Source organism: Corvus cornix, chromosome 3, assembly GCF_000738735.6.
Source record: "Corvus cornix cornix isolate S_Up_H32 chromosome 3, ASM73873v5, whole genome shotgun sequence".
Classification (NCBI taxonomy): domain Eukaryota; kingdom Metazoa; phylum Chordata; class Aves; order Passeriformes; family Corvidae; genus Corvus; species Corvus cornix.
The window spans coordinates 58,833,907-58,854,820 of NC_047056.1; the positions used below are offsets into that span (position 1 = coordinate 58,833,907).

A 20,914-nucleotide genomic window follows, 5' to 3' on the forward strand; every position below is an offset into this window, starting at 1 on the left:
CAGTGAAAAGGTAAACATTTCTTATCTATTGCCTTATTTTTGAACTCACCCCAGCTAAACGACCTTCCCTGGTTCTTGAGGAAGATTTATATGTGATAGCTAAATAACTTATGATTATTTTGTTCACCACACACAGCAGCTCTCATTGCAGGGATATAACCAGCATCCCTTGACTCCAGTTCTCTGGGGATTTGTGCTGCTTCAGAGCCCTGAAGCTCTCCTCTTTCAGAAGGCAGGACTCCCAAGAACTGCATGTCTTATACCCAGCATCAACACTGATAAAGCAGTCCACCAGCAATTTCCTCCTGCATGTTTGCAAACTCATTAACCACAGCAGCTTTATTTTTATAATTCAGAAATTCTGCTGAAAAGAAAAAAAACAAACAACCCAACACAAAACCTGTGTAATGTAGGTCAGACTCTGAACTCAGATGGTTTTACATAGCTGTGTCCAATATCAAACTGTGATTTCAACACATGAGCTTCAAAAAACCTTGAGGTGGGACCTGCCAGTAACAAGAGGGCTGAGAAGAACAGAACTCACTGAGAGATCTGCTGAAAATGTCCCTGCAGGTAACCATGTGCTCAGATTTCCATCAACAAACACTTAGATTTTCTGAATTGTTGGTGAGGTAGCCACCAAAGAGGAGGAGGAGGAGGAGGAGGAGGAGGAGAAGAGAAAAAAGGAAGGAAAACAAGGGAAGGGAAAAAAAGAAGGAAAAGAAGGAAAAGCAATGCTGGGTTTAAAGTTTCTTAACATTTCAGCCTGGAAATTGCACAGAGGCTGATGAATCAGCCCAGGCCCCCCTCCATCCTCAGCTAGATCTGCATCCAGCATTCCTCTCTATGTTTACAGCTGGGAAGAAATTGAATTAACTACATAGTATTATTTTAGCATAAACGAACAGGAAGACTGCACCAAAATTGATGACCCAGTGGGTGTTGCCCCTCCCTGACTGTACTGTATATACAGGGCTTTCTAGACTCAAATTTATTGGTTTGTCAGAAACTTTGGTTATTTTCATCAAGTTGAGTTTTACATTAAACATTCCCCAACTTAATTGGAACCATGCGGACACATTTGGGCAGCATCCATATTCCTGCTCAAATAAAAGGGTTACTTTGTTACAAATTCAGCATATTTTGCTGTTAAATTATATTTTGCTAGCAATTACAATTAAATATGAAGTTCACACTTAATAGTAGACCTTGTAATCGTGTGGGAGTAGTTCTCCTTCCGTGAACATCATGTGTGGGTGGGAGAAGGGAGAGCCCTGTAGCCTCATTTTAATAATGAAATAAACAGTTGTGCTGGTGAGTAATTCAGGGATTTTAAGACAGGGCATTGGCAGGATGGAAGTTGTTTAAGGAGCTTATTTAACCCTCTCACCTGCTACTTCTAGCTCACTCAGGAATCCCCACCACCCCATTGCAGACAGAGAGGAGATTGCAGGAGTTGCAGCATCAAGAGATTTGGGAAGGCGTCAGGGGTTGTGTCATGCCTGTTTTTTCTTGCTTTTAGTCCCCTTGTGAAAATTGTTAAGGACAGCAAAATGAAGTCTGCACAAAGATTTTAAAGTTCTCTCTTTTCCACCAATTGGTTTCCGAATTTAGTAACAACAATTCTCTAAAAATTCTCAGCTTTTCTGGCATTTGTCTTGAAAAACAGGTAATGTTGTTCAGCAAATTGAGATTTCATTCTAAATTTCATTTGTGGTTTTATATTTTTGTGCTTGTTCCTCTTAGCCATAAGCATGCCTGTTATGAAAGGGTATAGAATGGTTTCATTAGAAGATGAAGAGGCATTTTGTTATGGAAAAGCAGATTTGATACGACAGTCAGTACAAAGCAGGCTCTTTCTATTATGAAAACAGAATGTGAAATATTTCAACGATTACATGTTATGGTGGTATTTCAACTATCTTGAAACATGTTTCTACTGACACCTCATGGAATTACAGAATACAAACAACAATGAAAAATACAAAATATAAACCTTACAGGAAAACTTTCCCATTTCTAATTTTTTTTTCTGAAAACAAAGCTTTAAATTTGGATTTGTACATGAGGAAAACATGAATGATGCAGGGGTGTAGCCCTGAGGAGACACTGGGATGAAATCTGCTTTACTAAAACAAAGAAAACCCAAGATTAAACTAAAGAAAATATTTCTGCCCAGCTCAAGCTAATTTCCTAGTCTTTGCCCTTAAAATCTCTTGCTATCTTGCAAACAAACTTAATTTCCACCCTGTCGATTTGTAGGCATCTGGAGCTTGTCCTTGATGTGGCTGATGCTACCCAGCTGCTGTCACCCGTAAGTGGCAACCCAAGGCATTCACTGCTTTCCCTCTGCTAAGCCAGGTTCAGTATGTTTGAAAGAAACCTCCATGCATGCCCAGCTCAGAAGAAAAGTAAATTATGAGGCTGATGCTCTGTCAACAATTCAGAGAAGCTGCCCTGGCCAATGACGGCAACTCCTTGCATTTGTGGACATACATTCATGGCAAGCTGGAAATGTGCATTATCCTGGTTTGGGCTGGGATGGAGTTATTCTTTTCCTAGTAGCTGGTACAGAGATGTGTTTTGGATTTAGCATGAGAATAATGTTGATAATAAACTAATATTTTTACTTGTTTCTAAGTACTGTTTATGCTAAATCAAGGACTTTCCAGCTTCCTATGCTCTGCCAGCAATAATGCTGGAGGGGCACAAGAAGGTGTGAGGGGATACAAACAGGACAGCTGACCCCAACTGGACAAAGGGATATTCCATACCATATGGCATCAAGCTTGGTACATAAACTGGGGGGAAACTGGGCAGGGGCTGCTGCTTAGGAACTGGCTGAGCATCTATTGCATTGTGCATCACTTGCTTTGTATTTTTTACTACTGTTATTGTTATTACATTCTTCCTTTTTTCTCTTCTTAAACTGTCTTTATCTCAACCCACAAGTTTTCTCACTTTTACTTTCCCCTATTCCACTGGCAGGGGATCGAGTGAGAAGCTGGGTGGTGTCTAGTTGCCATCTGGGTTTAAACCACACCATGCATGTGTCACATGGGCCATGGGGACAGGATTTATGTCCCCAGACACACGTCTTCCACACTAAGCATGCTGCAGAAATCTGCACTGAGCATCTGCTAGCTGAGGCATGGAATTTTTTCCATGCCTCAGCTAGCAGATGTGTTCTCCTTCTCCAGCCTACACATGTATCCTGTTTTTTCACCATTGTTGTTCCTGCACAAAGCACACCTGGAGAAGCCAGCTCCATGCAGGCATAAGTGTCTCAGTTCCCTAGGATGGGGGAATTAAATAACTCAGAGCTACAGAAGGCACCATCCTACAATGCTATCATCCTACTTCTGGTATTGCAGCAGGGAATTAAACCCACAAGAGCCCATTGTTCTCACAGAGCCTGCCTTCTTGCTTCCCAGGAGTGACCCACTGAACTCTCCTGGTCAGCCCCAGAGCTGCCATCTCTCTTGGGGGATTGGTCAACCACAGTGTTAGCATCTCTCTGGAGGGTCCTGGGACATAGCAAACCACTGCTTCAGTTCAGCCTTTTCTGCTTTTACCTCTCCTCTTTGCCCACACAGCCATTATAGTGGTAAATACTGGAGAGTCCATCTACTTCAATTGTAGATGAGAGAACCTTGTGTTGCTTGAAGCACTGAGGATCTCTTCAAATACTTTGGGGGTTTCCAAGCTAGCTCCAAGTCAGAAAACACTTTTACTTGGTATAATTTAGCTTCATTTTTGTCTCATTGCACTGCTTTCCAGTTGCAATTTCATTTTAAGATGGGAATTTTTTTTTTATACTGAGGCTTTTCTAAAAAAATGACAAACATCACTGCACAAAACCGCACATTGAACTTTGGAATCTGTACTGTTTGACTAGTTTTGAACTTTTACAAAATAACGTCCAGGGACTGCCCCCTCTCTGTTACAAAGTCCCAGTGGGTTCCAAAGGACTTCCAAGGCCAGAACCTCGTGGTTTATTTCTCAAAGATTCTCATTGCCATGCTCCATCCAGCTCATGCTTTCTCTGAAGGTGGCCACATTTCCCCAAATGTGGACAGCACAAGAAAAGTGCATATGAAAAGACAAAACCAGAAATATTCTGCTGACCCCAAGGCACTGTATTTCTTTCAGGATTTGAACCTAATTCCCCATCATTCTGCAAATATGCCTGAAAAGGCAGTGCACGGAAAATGAGACTGCTTTTCAGCAAAAGATGCCTTCTGCTCTTTAAACAATCCCTCTTCAACAACACATATTCTCATCTGTGCATTTTTAATAGAAGCATAATTTTTGTCATATGTTGTAATGAATAGCATACAGCTAAATGGTGCGTATAAGACTGTAATTCCATCTGGGAGTTTGTTGACATTGATAAACCACTTGGGTTTTGCTTTTGTGGTTCATGCCATTACAGCAGCTCAACAGGATTACAATCCTGTTAGATATAGCTGGTTATAGGCATTATACCATATGATAATGATTATATGTTTTATTAAAGAAAGAATTTAAAAATGCAATTGAAAATTCCCATCAATGGTCTGATAATATGGCATTAAAAATTATATTCATGTTATTACCTGAGTGGCTGGTTTAGTTTTTTTTTTCTAAGATTCTTCATCTCAGGCAATGAAAATACTTTATTTGGATTTAATTATATCTATGCTGCGGGACCAAAGCATTTCCCTTGCAATTCTGTGGCATCACTAGTTTCTTAGGATATGAAAGCCAGAACACTGCACTGCCCATGAAGAAAAGTGAACCAGACAAGTCTAGTAATTTCATAGTTTAAACCGAGTCAAACAGATACAAATAGAGAAAACTGCAGGATTACTTTTTTCTACATTTTTCAGTCACTAGCAGTGATAGCAGTGGCAGTGCTAAGGGTGGTTTAAAATCTGTAGTAACATTTTCCTCCAATTCGATTATAATTAATAGATCGGCCAATCCATGTATGCATTTGCCTGAAAATGAAGCTTATGTTAAGACACATTTCCCTCTTGTCCACAACTAAATGTGTGAAACCTGTGTGAACAAGAGCTTTCATTCTTCTGCACTTTACTCCCAGTTTGTCTAGATCACCATGGGTTTTAAAAATTTCAGTCATGCAGCCTGTTTCTAGCATGGCTTCACTCTGCTAATTGCATTTAGTTATAATAACTGCACTTAATGAATTCAGCACTCTGCTAATTGCATTTAGTTATAATAACTGCACTTAATGAATTCAGCAAAGCCCAGATGTTCTAGGTTGGATGGAAGGGAAATATTTCTGATATGAACTCTTCCACTTACACAAACCACTGGAATGGGCAACACTGCCTGACAGATAACTGGAGGCACTGTTACATCTGATGTCCTGCTGTGTGGCTCTGCCCACTGTTCTCTGTGGAAATGTGTAACAGCATGTGTAACACCTGCTGTACTGGATTTTCAGATTTTGCTTTTTACACCAAGCACCAGCAGCAGGAAAATCACAGAGATGGGTGTCCTGGGTTGCACTGTATTCTATTGCCATCCTCATGAGCTATTGGAACCAGGTGGGGCAGTGTTTCCTTGCCTCTTCCCTCCAGACTATCTTCTGTTAATGAGCCTGATCAGCGCCTGGCCTCATGACTCATCATCCCATTGTGAGATGCTCCACCCAGAAGGAGGAACCAAGCATTCCATCCTGGATATAATCTGAGATTCCAAACACCACCAATGCCCTTTCCACTGGATTCCCAGAGGGCAGGAGGTACATAGCCACCACTGGACCTTCCAAGGAAGAGCAGACCCTTTCTACAGGATCAGTGCTTCAACAGAACCACATCCACCACTTCAGGAGGACTGCAGCCACCATTTTATTGGGGTGTCAGGTTGTATCCTGACTCCACCAGTTTAAACCAGTGTTTTCTACCTTTTTTTTAATTTCCCTATTAAATCGTTTTTCTGACTTGGTGCCTCCCACTGGTTTGCTTTCAAACTAGTACAATGGATCACAGTAACCCACAGGCACAGGGCTCATCGGATGCAATGCAGCTACATTTATTGGACATGGGGAACTTTAAAAGTCCCTTCCAACACAAACTATTCTATAATTCTTTCCCTTCCCACTGCTGGCTTTAGAGAGCTGCTGCTCACCCAGCACCCAAACATCAGTCTCAGGTGCCTCTCTGCTGCTCCCAGGTGTTTGCTCTGTTCACACACAGGAACTCTTGAACACTGTGAGAGAGCAGGGGCACTCACACCATCTCCAGGCAGCAAAATTAGGGAAAGAAACTAGAGGATAAAGCTGCCCAAAGAGTCAGTGGAAGTTATTCTGCTGAAGCCTACACACTGGATCATTGTCTGGAGGCTCCACAGGTGATGAGAAGCTTCCAAGCAGAGGCAATATTCACAAAGCAACTGCTCTAAAGGCCAAGCTACCATTTAAAGTATTAGGAGATACTGGGGTGCATTTGCCTGCTTATCCCCATTTCATGCAGTTTCAGACTCCACTATAGACTAGGAAAACTGAAATTTCGCATTCAACATAATGGCACTCCCACCCTGTGGCTAGGACCTTCTCCGTAGTACAAAATCTTTGCAGGCACAGCATTCACAACAAACTCTCCAAGTGGAGATGTGGTGCATACTGGCAAGAGGTGTTTGCTAGCAGTGTTTATACCAGCTACCCACATTATAGAAGTTATACCTCTCAACACAGCTTTTTGCTGCTATGAGGACATTGACCAGAACTGATGGTTTAATTAGTGGCACATTTCCTTTCTTCTCTTCTGGTGCTCGTAGCTGACAAAGCTGCACATGCAAAATGTCTGAATGCAGACAAATCTACTACTTCTCGGGAAGCCACACAATGGCCAGCAAATGGTTGCAGCATTGATGGGGGAGTGGAGGGGGCTGAAGCAATACAGCCATGACATGCTGATCCATTCTCATGGATCCTGGGCAACATCCAACAGCAACATACAAGTATCTGGGGTGGGATTTAGGGTTGCAGGTTGCTCCTACAGAAGTTCTCTGGAGCCAAGGTGGAAGGAAACAGAAGACAGTCACTAATGAATCTAGTTTTGCAGTGATTTAAGATGCCTAAATCCTTTCACTCAACATGTGTACTAAATTCTCATTAGCCTTAAAACACTTTAATGATCAAAAAAGCTTCAGTATATGGTACCTTCCCACCAGATTCTGTCTTTCTCATCCATGTATACCTTCTCATTTGACTAAACAATACAGGTTTTTCCTCTGTTAACACTCTACAATTACAACAATTCCTGTGAGGGCAAGACAGAAAGGGAAGAAGGCTTGAAGGGCCAATCTCTCTTCCCTCTTGCACATCATTAATAACACTGTCAGTGAAATAATGAAGTCATCCTCATTATAAATGCAACAGAGAAAGAACACAATGTGATTCAAGGTGGAATCAGTGGACAACACCATCAATTTTTTAAAATAATGTTTAAAGTAGGCAAATTTGATCTGAAGCCATTGAAAGAAGAAATTTGGGAGACCACCAGGTCATTTTCACAGAATCCCTTTTGTAAATGTAATGGCACTTTGCCTTGGGTTAGGATGGGATAGAGTTAATTTTCTTCTCGGTGGCTGATGCAGTGCTGTGTTTTGGATTTAGGATGAGAAAAATGTTGGTAACACACTGATGTTTTAGTTGTTGCTGAGCAGTGCTCACTCTAAGTCAGAGAGCAGCAAGTGGCATTGGGGCACTTAGTTGCCAGCTGGGGTTAAACCACGACACACATTAATGGAAGTTACACTACATACACACATAAAATAGTGAAAATTAGTGTATATAAGTTATTACACTATTTTCTGATGAGTACTGAAAAGTTCCTGGAAAAACACTTAATAACTATGTAATGTTTCATAATACTGCCAGCTGAGTGATTTCCTGCTCTAAGGGGAAACACAGCCCTGCAGTTAATTTCAGTGGGTTTAGAGAAAAGGCCATAGAGAAGAGTTTTGGTATTTGTTTTTGAAGCTTAGTTTTATCCTAGGATGAGGAAGCCTAAGCATTTTTACAATAGCTGAACCAGGAATGCTCCAAACTTTATTGGTAGCATCACTATGGGTAATGAAGCTACTAATAATTTCTTTACTTCAGGAGTCACAAATTAAATAATTCAGAAAAAATTAATCAGGAGGCAGAAAGTTAAGACTGGGTAATTCAGATGGCAGGGCAGGCACAGTACAGCACATCTACCAGAACTGCTGAGCAATTTGCAGCTGGAGCTGCCAAGAACAACTAGAAGGTGGTGTTCTGGAAGAGGTACAGCAAACCCCCTTTAGCTCCTTCCTCCTTTCCCTCATGATCAGAGCTGCATCTTCCCCATACCGTGCTGATCTTGGCACTGATCTGGAGTGAAAAGAGTTTAGGCCTTATCTGTTAGACATTTTATAGAATCGCTTTGTTACCTACATTTAGTGAAAACAAAATTGTGCATCTTTCTTTGGGTTAGACACATTGGTGTGTTTGCCCATATTATAGATTGCTATGGCTGGATACAATGCCAATTCCTAGCAGCTAGTTTTTACAAATGCTGGTTATATGATTCTGATTCCTTTTTATGAAGGAGGGAAGAAGTGTGTCTCTATGTCTTTCAGAGTTATTCAGAGGGAAGGAAACACCTAAACAATAACTTTTTTAAAATGTACTATTCTGAATAGACATGCTGTGGAAGAGATGGCAAGGATATTTTGTTGTATTAGATGCTTTCATTCCAAATAATTTTATTTCTAGGACTAAATAATGTCCAGGCCTGATTTAAGAGTTTCCATATCACCTTCCACTGAAGCCAATAAGAATGAAGGGCCCAACTGTGTACATCTACTTGCTAGTTCTTTCTTTAAAAGTAGGGGCAGCTACAGTGTGCTCACTCTTAATGACATTTATTTAACTGACTTTCAGCATTACCTACTGGCCATGTGGAACAGCAGTCTCATGGATTGCAATGTGAGCTTTGGGATATATTCAGCTTGCACACTGAGAGCAAAACTGCAGCTTTGGACAGTTTTTAGGTGTCTGTGCTAAGGCTAAAGCAGCCATTTGGTACTGCGTACACACTATTTTTAAGCACTGACCTTGCCTTTGATTTCCTTCCAATGCCTTCCCCCACATACAGCTCACAAACCAAGCACAATCCACTTCTTTCTATGTGGCAGTTCCAGAGGTTTTGTTGTTGGTTTGTTGGATTTTTGGAGGTTTTTTGGAAGGGAGATTCTCCCTATTCTTACCAAATTTGGAGAACAGACAAATACTAGTGGCTTCTAGTTAGATTCCAGCAGACAAAACCACGGAGCAAGGAAACAAAAGGTTGTTCAACTCAGGCTTTTCCTGTAAAATGTTAAGTCAGGCCTACTTAACTGGGGTACCCTGACTTAGCACTGGCCTGAGGTGTCTTTGTTCACAGTACCATGAGGGTCTATGCTGGCCCCTGGACCAGTCATCAAAGGCTCCCCTTCCAGTTCTGGAGGAATAGGTGCTTCATTTCACTCATCATTTAAATATCTGCTTTATGATGAGATTAAGTGATCCCATTTGTGTTTTCTATTGACCATAAGGAGAGTCAGGAGTGCTTACTGTACCTTGTAGACAAATAGATTTGATAAATCAGTCCTGAAGTCATAAACAGAGACAGCAAGGGAGAGATGAGGGTCCTTATCAGAAAAAACTCAACAGCCTTCCTAGTATTTTGTCCCATGGACTGCTTCTGCATTTTACTTTAGAGAGTCATTGAAAAAAAATGCAAACAAAGTCTCAAGAAATTACTTGGACATAAAGGACCAAATTTCTTTCTCCCCATTGCCAGTTCAGGATTGTACACACTGAACTACAGATCTTCTTGCCTCCCCTCCTTCTTGCTTCAAGATTTCAATATTTACGCTGCACTGGTCCAATTTCAGTAGGACTGGGGAGACACTGCCTACACAGATGAACAGAAAAGGCTGGATTAGTTCAGAAGATAAATCAGGTTAAAATCACTATTACAGAAACTTCCTAACACAGGAAAAAACTAATAGTATGGATATTTCTTTGCCAGAATAAAAATATACCAAATTAAGGCACTCCACATTTAAAAGTTCTTAAGGACTTCAGATTTTTAAGCACAAGGGAGTGAGAAACTCTGACATCATTATTATTAAAGTCAAAAAACAAATGGGTAGAGATAACCTGAATGTTTGCAAGTACATTACCTTCTTGTGTATACACATGTGCACTTATATGTGTGCAAAAACATGCAGTGGAGGAATTGGAAAAGGAAATAATTTTATTTTCTTAAACTCACCAGGAAAAAAGAAAAATAGGTCATGGCGTATTTTTCCTGAAATAAACAAATTAAAAGTTGCAAAATAACAATGTAGAAATTTCTTCTTTGTATCAGCGCAGATTTCTGAAGTGATAGGCTATAATATATTTTATAATATGATGAATTTGTAAATGTTTTCATGACTAAAACAAAGAATATTATCTTAATCTAATGCAATTTCTTTTTAAATACAGCTAAAAGCAAACATTAATTGCTAGATGAAAATGGCAGCTGTTGTCTTGACTTTACGCATGCAGCAAATTAGCTCATATTTAAAGCTTTGAGGATTTGTTCATATTTCTCATAGTCTTCCTGTTTGCCCTAATGTTATCCTACCATATTGTCTTCTAAATATGGGAAGTTTACTTGGGAACTTCTATTTATTTTTTTCAGTTTAGCACAATTCCTTGAGATAATTGTTTTAACATTGTCTTTGTGGGTGGGCTGTTCCAAGTCAACGTGGCACATCAAAATTATCTTGAGAGAACCTGCTGAATTTTTTGGTGACTTTTCTCCCAGGACCCAAAACTTTAAAAATGCTGTTCTTTTCTTCCCTGAGGTAATTTTCCAGCAATGAGAGCTACTGGGCTTCTATGCAATCTACGCAAAGCTTCTTCAAGGCATTTTCTTTCACTGTGTTCTTTATGAGTTTTTTCATAGCCACCCAAATAATTTTCAACAAGTTTCAGCACAAAGTTTCACTAGTGGTTGCTCAACAACTATCAGTGAGTGGACTCCAGGTTTTCCAGGCCTCTCAGATGCTGCAAACTGCCTTCAGATCCAGCAACCACTGCAGCAAGAAAAAGCTGGCTCCTTGGAGATGGAGAATGTGCAAGACCACAAGGCTTCCTACAGGGAGCAGGGAGACATTGCATGGATAAACCTTGGTAGGTCTGAAGAAAATTAATTCATGATCCAGTTATAAATTAGCTCACCTTCTACATAAACCCGTTTTAGGAAACCAGAGTTGGTACACACTGACACTCCCAAACCCAAAAATTGCAGTAGTCACATCAAAACCATGAATCTCTGTTGGTAAATCATATGACTCTCAAAGTAGAGGATGATGGCAAAGTCATTTGGAGGTTGCTTTATCAAATATTCTGATTAAAATAGATTAAACTTCTGCTCTATTATTACCAGTAGATGGTGAGTTTGTGTACAAATTTTGGATCCATGATAGATAAATCTAACACAATGTAGTCTGCGTCCTTAAGTTGTGTAGAAGAAACACACCAGAGAAATAAAAAGCCACACTACCCTCACTCTTTGTAGCTGGCAATTTGAGGAACAGATTTGCTCTACACTTCGCAGCAGTCACTGGCAAAGCTGGGAAACTATTCAAGACCTGTGTCCTAGCCATAAAACCATGCTTGCTCTCCTGACATAGAGAGAAATGGGAACATGCCAGAGATGCAAAGCAAATGCCAAGCTGTAGAATGGGCCCCTGAAGTATTTTTCTCCCTGGAGAGAGATTAAAATCTTGCAGTACTTATAAACACCTGCCTAATGATGACAGAACTGAATTTATTGCTTCTTGCAGTAAAAATGCTTCAGAAATAAGATACTAGATGCCCTGTTGAGATCATCCAAAACAGCATGTGTTGTAGTTATCACAAACTTCAGGTGGTAGCCTAAAACATCTGCAGTACATGTACTATTTGGTGAACACTAAGGCGCAGCTTGTAGAAACTCTGCCTGGGACCCTCCAGGGATTGTGAAGTAGCTGAGACATGATAAGACTTGAAAGATCACCTCACTGCACGATCCTCCATTACTACCCCTACACAGCACCTACAGTGGAAGCACTGCCAAATGCCTAAGCTGTGCACCTTCTCCTTCAGCTTATCACGCTCTTAGGTTAGTGAAAACACATTTCTGAGGCTGGGACAATAAGTTTGAACAGAGATCTTAACACAGAACTGCTGCACCTTTTCCTTTGGGAATCAACTATCCTCCAAAAGCACTTATGTCACAAACTATTTTGAAAAGAAGATTGGACTTCAAAAATGTTAATCAAATACAAACTTCTAAACAAATCTTTCTAACCCCTCTTGACACATCTAAATGGTCAAAAACCAAGGCTGTGCCATAACCAGCATCTGTTGGAACAAGTAACATCCAGCCCATACAAAAAAGCTTTCCAGCTCGACCATGTTTAAAGTTGGTATGAGTAAAGGCAATGTCCATTAAACTAAATTTGACAGCTATGTTAAAGGTGAGGAACTATAATTTATACATTACCTGTAATATGGGCAAATGCCTGGAAGAAATGGCAAAACAATCTAAACCACAGTCACCTGATATTGTTGGATTTCTTTTCTCTTATAAAAGAAAGTGAGTTTTCATGACTTTTTATTGATAGAAGATGTAAACAAAATGGTCCCTTTTGACTGGAGAGATTTAATCATGCAGGTTGAGGAGGAACCCTATTTGCAGGTCATAAATTAGGTGAAAAAGATCCATGTTTATTTATTTTCATTTCTTCTCCTCTGGAGAAAAATCCCTATTTTATTATCTGGGACAACTGGCAAATATTTTAAAATACGGTCCTTACAAATTTAGCTTCACTCCTCAGATCTCAAGCCAACAACATCTAAAAGAAAAAAAAAAAACAAACAAATAAATCCTTGCCCCATTCACCCTTTCACCACCTTCAAAATTCTGTTCCTCTCAGAAAAACTTGAGAGAACTGGTGAACACTGCAGTGTGCCAGAGAAGTCAGTGCACACAGGCTATTTTAGATCAAAAGGAGAAATGCCTTCTGAAGTGCCAAGAGCTTCCTCACTCCTATATCAAAAAAGTGCCAGCTCATCTTTTCAGATGGATTAAATATTATGGAGAGAGGGTGTGTCTAATAAGGGCAGAGCTGGGTGATTAAAGACATTATGGACTGGACAAACACAACTTTCAGCTCCCTTTGGAAATAGCCCATCCTGGCACACAAAGGTGATATACTTGCAGGGCAATAGCTTCATGTGCCAGCTTCAGCCCTGGACCGACTTCAGCCAGTAGTAGATAGGTAGATCCAAGTGAAGAGCAACGTAATTCCCAGGACGACAATGGCACAGAAGGTACGTCCACTGCAAAAACAGAGCAACCTCAGAAAGAAAGAGCCTCAAGAACATTTTAATACAATTTCCTACAAGTACCCAGAAAGCTAACTGGATAAGTATCTTCATGGTTCTCATATTCTAAACTCAAATGATAATAAAAAAAGCTTTTTTGCTTCTTTCACTTCTGAGCCATCTTCAGTCTCTGCTAGTCTTCACCTTTGAGCTGGCTGCTAATCAACCAGATTCCTAAAAAAGTCTAACTTCCTGACTTCCAAAGGATTGAAGCAGCTACCTTCTCTTGACTTGCTTTCTCTTGAAGTGCTGATTTCTTTCATACCTTTTTAAGTCTGTGACCTTGAGCAAGAGGTTTTAGGCAGCAATTTGAGCTCGTTTAGCACTCCTGAGAGCATGCCCATCTAATCTTTGTCTATCAGAAATGCCCCATGTGGCGAGACCAATGTCCATCCCCCAAGCTTCTGTCTCCCACAGTGGCTGTTGCAGAAGTGGCTTAGGGAGAACACATGAAACAAGCCACTATCTGAAATCTAATCCTCATGCTCCTCCTGCATCCTGCTGTTAGATTTCAGATGTTGGAGGGAATACAACTGCTTTCCCAATAGGATCTGGTTCGCACCTTTTACCCATTAATTTGTCTAATCCATTTTGAAACTCTTGATGTGTTCTGACTTCACACTTTCTTGCAACAGCCAGTTGTAGGAGTTTATTACAGGCTTTGAAGAAAGGCACTTTTAAAAACCTGTTTTAAATTACATCTGATCAGTTTCAATACATGTTCTCTGATCTAGTACTGTAGGATTTGGTAAACAAGTTTAGCACTCATCTTCTGCACTGCCTTCTTGATGCCATAAATCAGCTTCATCCCTCTTCAGCTTTCTCTCCAAACTGAAGTGAAACCATAAGCCTACTCTTACCTTCTTTTAGCAAATTTACATGTCCTTTTCCATAATTTTATGGGTTTTTTTAGAAAAAAATATGCTCTTCCTGAGATGCGGAGACCAATTGTATGTGATACTCAAGGTGTGGAGGCACAAAGATTTTTCTACAGTGGCAAAATATCATCTTTGGTTCCTCATATGGGCAATTTTAGCTGCAGGTACACATGGAATCGGTGCTGATAAAGAACTGGTAACTCAGCATGGATTGGGCTATTCTAAAGCACCACAGAATGGTTTTGGAGATGCTTAAATTAACTCCAAACAAGAAGCTAGATCACACAACAACACAGGATAATGCCATGCAGAGATGCTTGCTTAAGCCCTGGAGGATTTATAACTACATGAAGGCAGTGTGCAAACTCCTCCTAGATTTGGCAGCAGCTTGTCTATCTAGGATGCCTACAATCATGGTGCATCAGATAAAGAAGGCAGGCCAACAGCCTTCCTGTGCATTTGAAATGTCTTCAGAACAGCACCTCTCTTTTTGGGAGCCCTGTCCTCTCTCCCCAAGCTCTGTATCCGATGTGAACAACATCTGCAGCCCATGTACTACAGAGCTAATAATTACCAGAAAAAATAAGTGACTAACAAATTCTCCACAATTTAAGACTTGTTTTCAGTCACCAAGAAAATTTACCAGTGTCCTGTCTGAAGGGGAAGGCATAGCTGTTATGTGACAGCAGAGGATGGAAAGTATGAACTACTTCCTCTTCGCCCAGTGCCACACGTCTTCTCCCTCCCTGTGTATGCCACTGATGTACCCCAGAAAATATTTATGAGTTCTCATTCAAATACTTCAGCTGATAAATTTAATATCACATTCCCTGGGGTAAGCAAAAAATAAAATATTGCATTGGCCTTCACACATGTGGAGATTATATTACTTTACAATGAAACCCAGCAAGCTGCACATTACAGTTTTTACCACAATCTCCTTGGTAGGAATGTTTCAAATACATTGCATATGTGTGAATACAATACAAGCATACTGAAATGCTTTGAACGCTGTAATACATCAGACACTTGAGTCAGCGAGGGAAAAAAAAAAAGCCTTCACCTATCTTAGCTCTTATCTCAAGTCTGTGCTATCCTTTATATGTTTGACAACGATGTTCTTTGGTCTGATGGATGGCGCTACTTACAACATATAAAGTGAACTTCCAAACAACTGGATCCTTGACCACATCCCCAAACCCGTTACCTTGTTCATTAAGTATCTCCGTGAAGGAAAGCAGACGAGAGTGCTTGCCCTGTGCGATACAGCTCCCAGAAAAAAACAGATTAAAGGTGTCGCAGCTGTACAACAAAGTCCATGGGTTTAGCAAACACATTTCTACACGCCGTAAAAGCCCCAACATCTGACGTGCTGGGGTTTTACAAGGCTGCAACGCTGGAAAGTGGGCATAGAAACCGAAAGCATTCAAAGGCATTAAAGAGTCAATTCCACATTTGCTTCCGGCGCTGCGAGCCCGCCGGGATCAGCGCGGCACCTGCTGCCGCCGGCGTGGGCTCCCGGCTGGGGCTCGGCTGCCACCTCCTGCCTCGCCGGGGAAGCGCCGCCGGCTCCCTGGGAATGCGCCCGACACCGGCACGCCAGCCAGCCCCAGCACGGTACCCGAGACAAGCAGAAGGGAGTTTGGGGTCCCCGAACTCCCAAACGGGACTATTTCCCCATTCTACACTTCTGGAAATTACAGCTCATAAACTACAGGCACCCATGAAGTCCTGCCAATCTGAGACCCTTCTAAACTGTATTTTTCAGGACGACAGCACGCTTGGTAGCTTTGTACACCTAAACCAAAACGTCGGTATGTGTGAGAGCATTAATCATTCCCAAAGAACAAAGCACTAGCAAGGTGGTGCATCCAGGGACTGAAAACAAATCATCAGTGAACATTTCCAAGGAACTTACCAACCTCCACACAGGAACTTGGTGGCACAGACAAATCTTCGTCACCATTTTTAACTATAAAGCCACAGTCTTCCTCTTGGTTTATTGGGGTTTGTTTTGAGGGGGAGGGTGGGTTGGTTGTTTGGTTTGTTTTATACACAGCAAGCTTCAGCCCAGTAGAACATTCTGTAGATATTCTTAGGTTCTGCTGGTTTGCCTTTGAATTTCCTCAGACAACTGTAGAAACAACAGCACATGACTGCATGCTTAAAATCAAACACACTTGCCAAGAGACTTGAATAGGATGGCCTACACAACTTTCTTTTCCCCCTAATACTATCTTGAGCTTTGTAATCTACCTTTAAAATGGCACGTGGATGTGTATGAGTGCATGTATCTTCTTTCTTCCACTCTTGTCCCTTGACAGTTGTTGTACCTGTACTTTGCCACTCATTTTATGGATTATTATTGGCAAGAAATCAAGGGTGAGAGAGGGTCATCTCGAGGCTCACTACCAGATTGTCTCTGTGTCACTGACTCAGCCTCTTGCAATTGTTTCTCTCCCTCTACCTGCTATTAACCATGGTGACCAGTCTGCCTCTACTTTCCCACACAACCAATCCTCTCCTTTCACCCTCATCTGGAAGTGCTCCTTTTTCTCTTCCAACACTTTCCTATTATATCACAAGTCCATGAATGGAAACACACAAACATCCCAATGAAAATACTATAAGAAGTTGGCTAAGGTTTAAAAAAAAGAAAAGTAGTAAATAAACCCCCATCAAACACCTCAACAAGTCTCAGAAATAATTACGTTGCTTTAGCTAAAGTTTAAAAAAAATTGAGATGGACACTCTACAAGGAACAATTTCAGGACATGGAAAAAAAGCTTAGCAAACTTCTCAACAATGTAATTGGGATCTTATGGGAAGGGCTGGCTAACAGTATCTACACTCACAACCATACCAGCTCAGTCATCAATGGCATGATGGGATTCATCATAATGACATCCAGAGGGCATTGCAATTTCAGCCCTGTTCCTTGGTTGTAGGCTAGTTTGACTAAAAGTTTTTCTTCTCTTCTTAATAGAGGAAAAATCACTCAAAGTTCATGTCCAAACAATAGTTTTAAGGGTGTTTCCACACAATTACAGGTAGATGAGGCACACATATTGCCAATAGCTTTTATCTGAAAAGGACATGTATATGGGCTTGAGGGTCAGATAGAATGATAGTGCTGTTCACAATGATCAAAAAAGGATCAAGACATGCTGTTTTTAACAGAAAATGTTAAAAGCTGTCATGCCAAGTTTAAAACAAGGGGGTAGATAACCATGAGGGAAGAGTCAGAACCAGCTGAGATTTTTATTTAGAGCAGTGGAAGTCAGTCTCTGCAGAAACAGGATTTGAATTTACATGTTTTTTTCAAGTACAGTAGCTTGCTAAGTTCCATGCATGTAAAGGCAGTTCTTGTACACGTGCTGACAAACATTCTATTTTGCTGCTCTGAAAACAGCAAAGATAAAGGGTGTTACTTGAATTTTGTCCATTCAAATAAATGGATGAAAAAGAATATATACCATAGCTCTAGTGACATATGTACACTTCTATATATATGGGTATCTGAGGGTGTTTCATTTTTTTGTGGAGAGGTTCTACAAAACATGACCTCAATTCCCTTAAACACATAGTCTTAAAACTAGAAACCGTTTTGTACCCCCCCTCCACCCCATTTGCCTTCCTAAACCTGTCCTAAGCATCTGTATTATGTTATCCAACACTCTGGCTGCTAACAATACAATCAATACAAAAGGTTATTTAGGGGTCACAGCTTTTTTTCTGTCCTTGAAATACAAAGCTTATTTTAACAGGGATTTGAACTTTTTCACTGAAGAAAATGTCTTCAAACCACTCAGGTGAGAAGAAAAAAAAAGCATACTGGAATTACGATTTTTTTTTTTTAGTATGAAAAAAGGTAATTTAATAAACATTTTTCTGCGCATCTACATAAAATACATTTTTTCAGTTTCACAACTTGATTGTAAAATTTTATAGGGCAGGAACCTGGCATGCCAGGCAGTGACATAAATGCCTATTTCAGCACTTTTGAAAAATAGTATCTGTCTGCTTACACATTAGTATATTTTAGAACATCAACATACAAACTCTACCGTTCTGCTTTAAAGAGTAAAACTTAGCTTATCTTAGACACTAGCCTTAGTCAGACTACAGCAAAGACAGATTCCTGACACTGACTGAGCTAGAGGACAAGCTAGGTTGATTTGTACCTAAACATTTTCCCCCTTGTAGGAGGGAAATTGTGTTGCTCAGAGGTCTCAGTGAAAATATTTTAAATACTTCTGCTTAGGTACTATAAAAAGTACCCCCAATTGCTTCTGAATTGGAAGAGGGGAAAAGCTCCTCAAGACAAAGTGATTTTCAGATTAGTTTCCATTAGTTCATATAATATAACACAACTTGGACACTTTCAGAATGAAAAAGAGGAAGCATGGTAACCAATGGCTGATAGGTGTATCAGATATTTGTATAGTGATTTACATCCATAAAAGATTGTATCATAATTTAGATTAGATCAGGTACATGAAGCAGTTGATGTGCACTTAGAGATTTTTGTAGTGGACTTTCATACAAAAATAATGCCAGTGCACCAAAAAATTATGAAGGTATGTGGGATCATTACATACAACACATACTAACCACTCCATCTGCTCAATTTATTAAAGAGAATCTCAAAACAAACATTTGCTTGCTGACCAATGGCTAAAAACATTTCTATTTACTTAAATGTCTACACCATTGAAAAAATAATTTGCCATTACTTCTGCTTTCCTTAAGGTTAAAAAAAACAAACCACATCTGTGCTCACCTAACATCCGCTATCTGGTTCAATGGTCTTGATGCCTAAGATTTTTAGCTTTTTATATTTTTCATATATTTATAACTTTGTAGATTACTAATGCATGGCTGTAGCTCCTAGTACTTTTCCTATCTTCTTTCCCTACATTTAGGAACAGTAAGCTAACCTTCTAAACACATTCCTAAAATATTGTTTAGTCTTACTCCAAGAAGAGAACCAACTACAAGGATGTTCTGTTTTCCAACCAGAATCTGCACTAGACATAACAAAAGTGGGAAAAAGAAGCCCCCCGGCTGCTTCCAGTGGGGCAGGACCCCAGGAATTATTACCCAACCAACTAACCTTTTAATTGGATAATATGATAGGTATACTAATCAACTAACCTTATAAAAATTGTAGAATTACTGTTCTATGTGCGGTTTTCACCATACTGTGTACATGAAAGCTTTCAAGTAAAAGTTCACTTTTATATTATCACTCTAACACCGTTTAGAAAGATCAGTTCTATTTTCCAGACAACAGTCTAACAGAAATTACAAATCCTACTAAGGCTTCACATTCCAAACACATCATCTCCAAAAGAGGTCTTCAAGGCTGACAAACTGATGTATGTTCAGTTCCTTCACATCACTGGATGAGAGACCTTTTCAAAGTCTCCAGGAAAGGGAGCAGGTTTCAGGGATAATGCTTGCACCAGCTTCAGGAACACAGACACATGAGGAACACTGGGGTGCAGCTGACATAGCCAGGTTTTCCAAAACAAACAAGGAACAAAACCAGACAGGTAGAGGCAATCCTAAACCAGAAACATTATTAAACAGAAAATATTGGGGCCTATGCCTAACTTTTTACAGGATATTGTGTGGTTTAATATTAAATGTATTTTTTCTATATGTGGGATTAGTTCTCACCCTTCATAAAGTACTTAATGCATTGAATAAAACAGGAAGATACACTCTTCTCTTAGCAAAGCAGGCAAAGTAAACAATGGTCTCCAAATTAATGGCTGAAGCCCACAAGAGTGCTTGTGCAGCGTGGAGATTTGCTGCTGACAAGCCCTGATCGCCCAACACTTGTGCTACTGCAAAACACACCAGCATGTTACAACAGGACCCCACTGTGAGCGAGCTGTCCTAAAATGAAATGACCTTCAAGTGAGCTCTCAGGCTCACACATCAGAAACACACCCTCTTTTAACCAGAACCAGCACAGAGCAGACTCCAAGGGGCTGACACAGTAAAATATGCACTGTCATGGGAAAGAGGGGGGGTCAGGTATAACCAACTCCCCTACAGGAGCCACAGTCAGGCCCATGACTCCATCAAAGTAGGAGCTGTGCAAATGTGGTGGTGCTGCTGCTGTTCAGATACTCAAGCTTTGTGACCCACAGCAAAATCCGTAACAGACAGAAAACCAGCAGTGGCCCAGGTGACACACAGGTGGTTCTAAAACAAAATGAGCTTAAATGTTTTCAAGACTTTTTTAAATTATCACATAGGATGTTCTCCAATGCTCTCTGGAAGTCTCTACTTGACACCTTCACAATTGACTTCCCAGAATTTCTTCAAAAGCCTTCATTTGCATTCTACTTCATGGTGAAACATAATTTAGGTCTGAAAACAACTACCCTTCCATACAAAACCACCCAAGCCCGCTATTTTAGTTCAAAAAAACCCCTAATTCTGATGCTTCTGCCAACCAAAAGCCACAAAACATACATCATTGAGCAAACCATTCTGTATTATCCCACTTTCAAAAGGAAAACATGCAAGTGACATTAAATATGATCAACAGCAGAGGAAAAGTCAGGGTCAG

General features: G+C 40.4%; 1 long non-coding RNA gene across 1 annotated transcript in view; it reads right to left on the reverse strand.

Annotated features, from left to right (window-relative positions):
* LOC104690558 overlaps window positions 1–18,174 on the reverse strand; it is a 57,027-nt gene extending 38,853 nt beyond the window's left edge. The window contains exon 1 of the long non-coding RNA XR_752010.4: window positions 15,533–18,174. This is a non-coding gene — a long non-coding RNA (uncharacterized LOC104690558). The remainder of the gene's footprint in view (window positions 1–15,532) is intronic.
* Window positions 18,175–20,914: the final 2,740 nt, after the last annotated feature.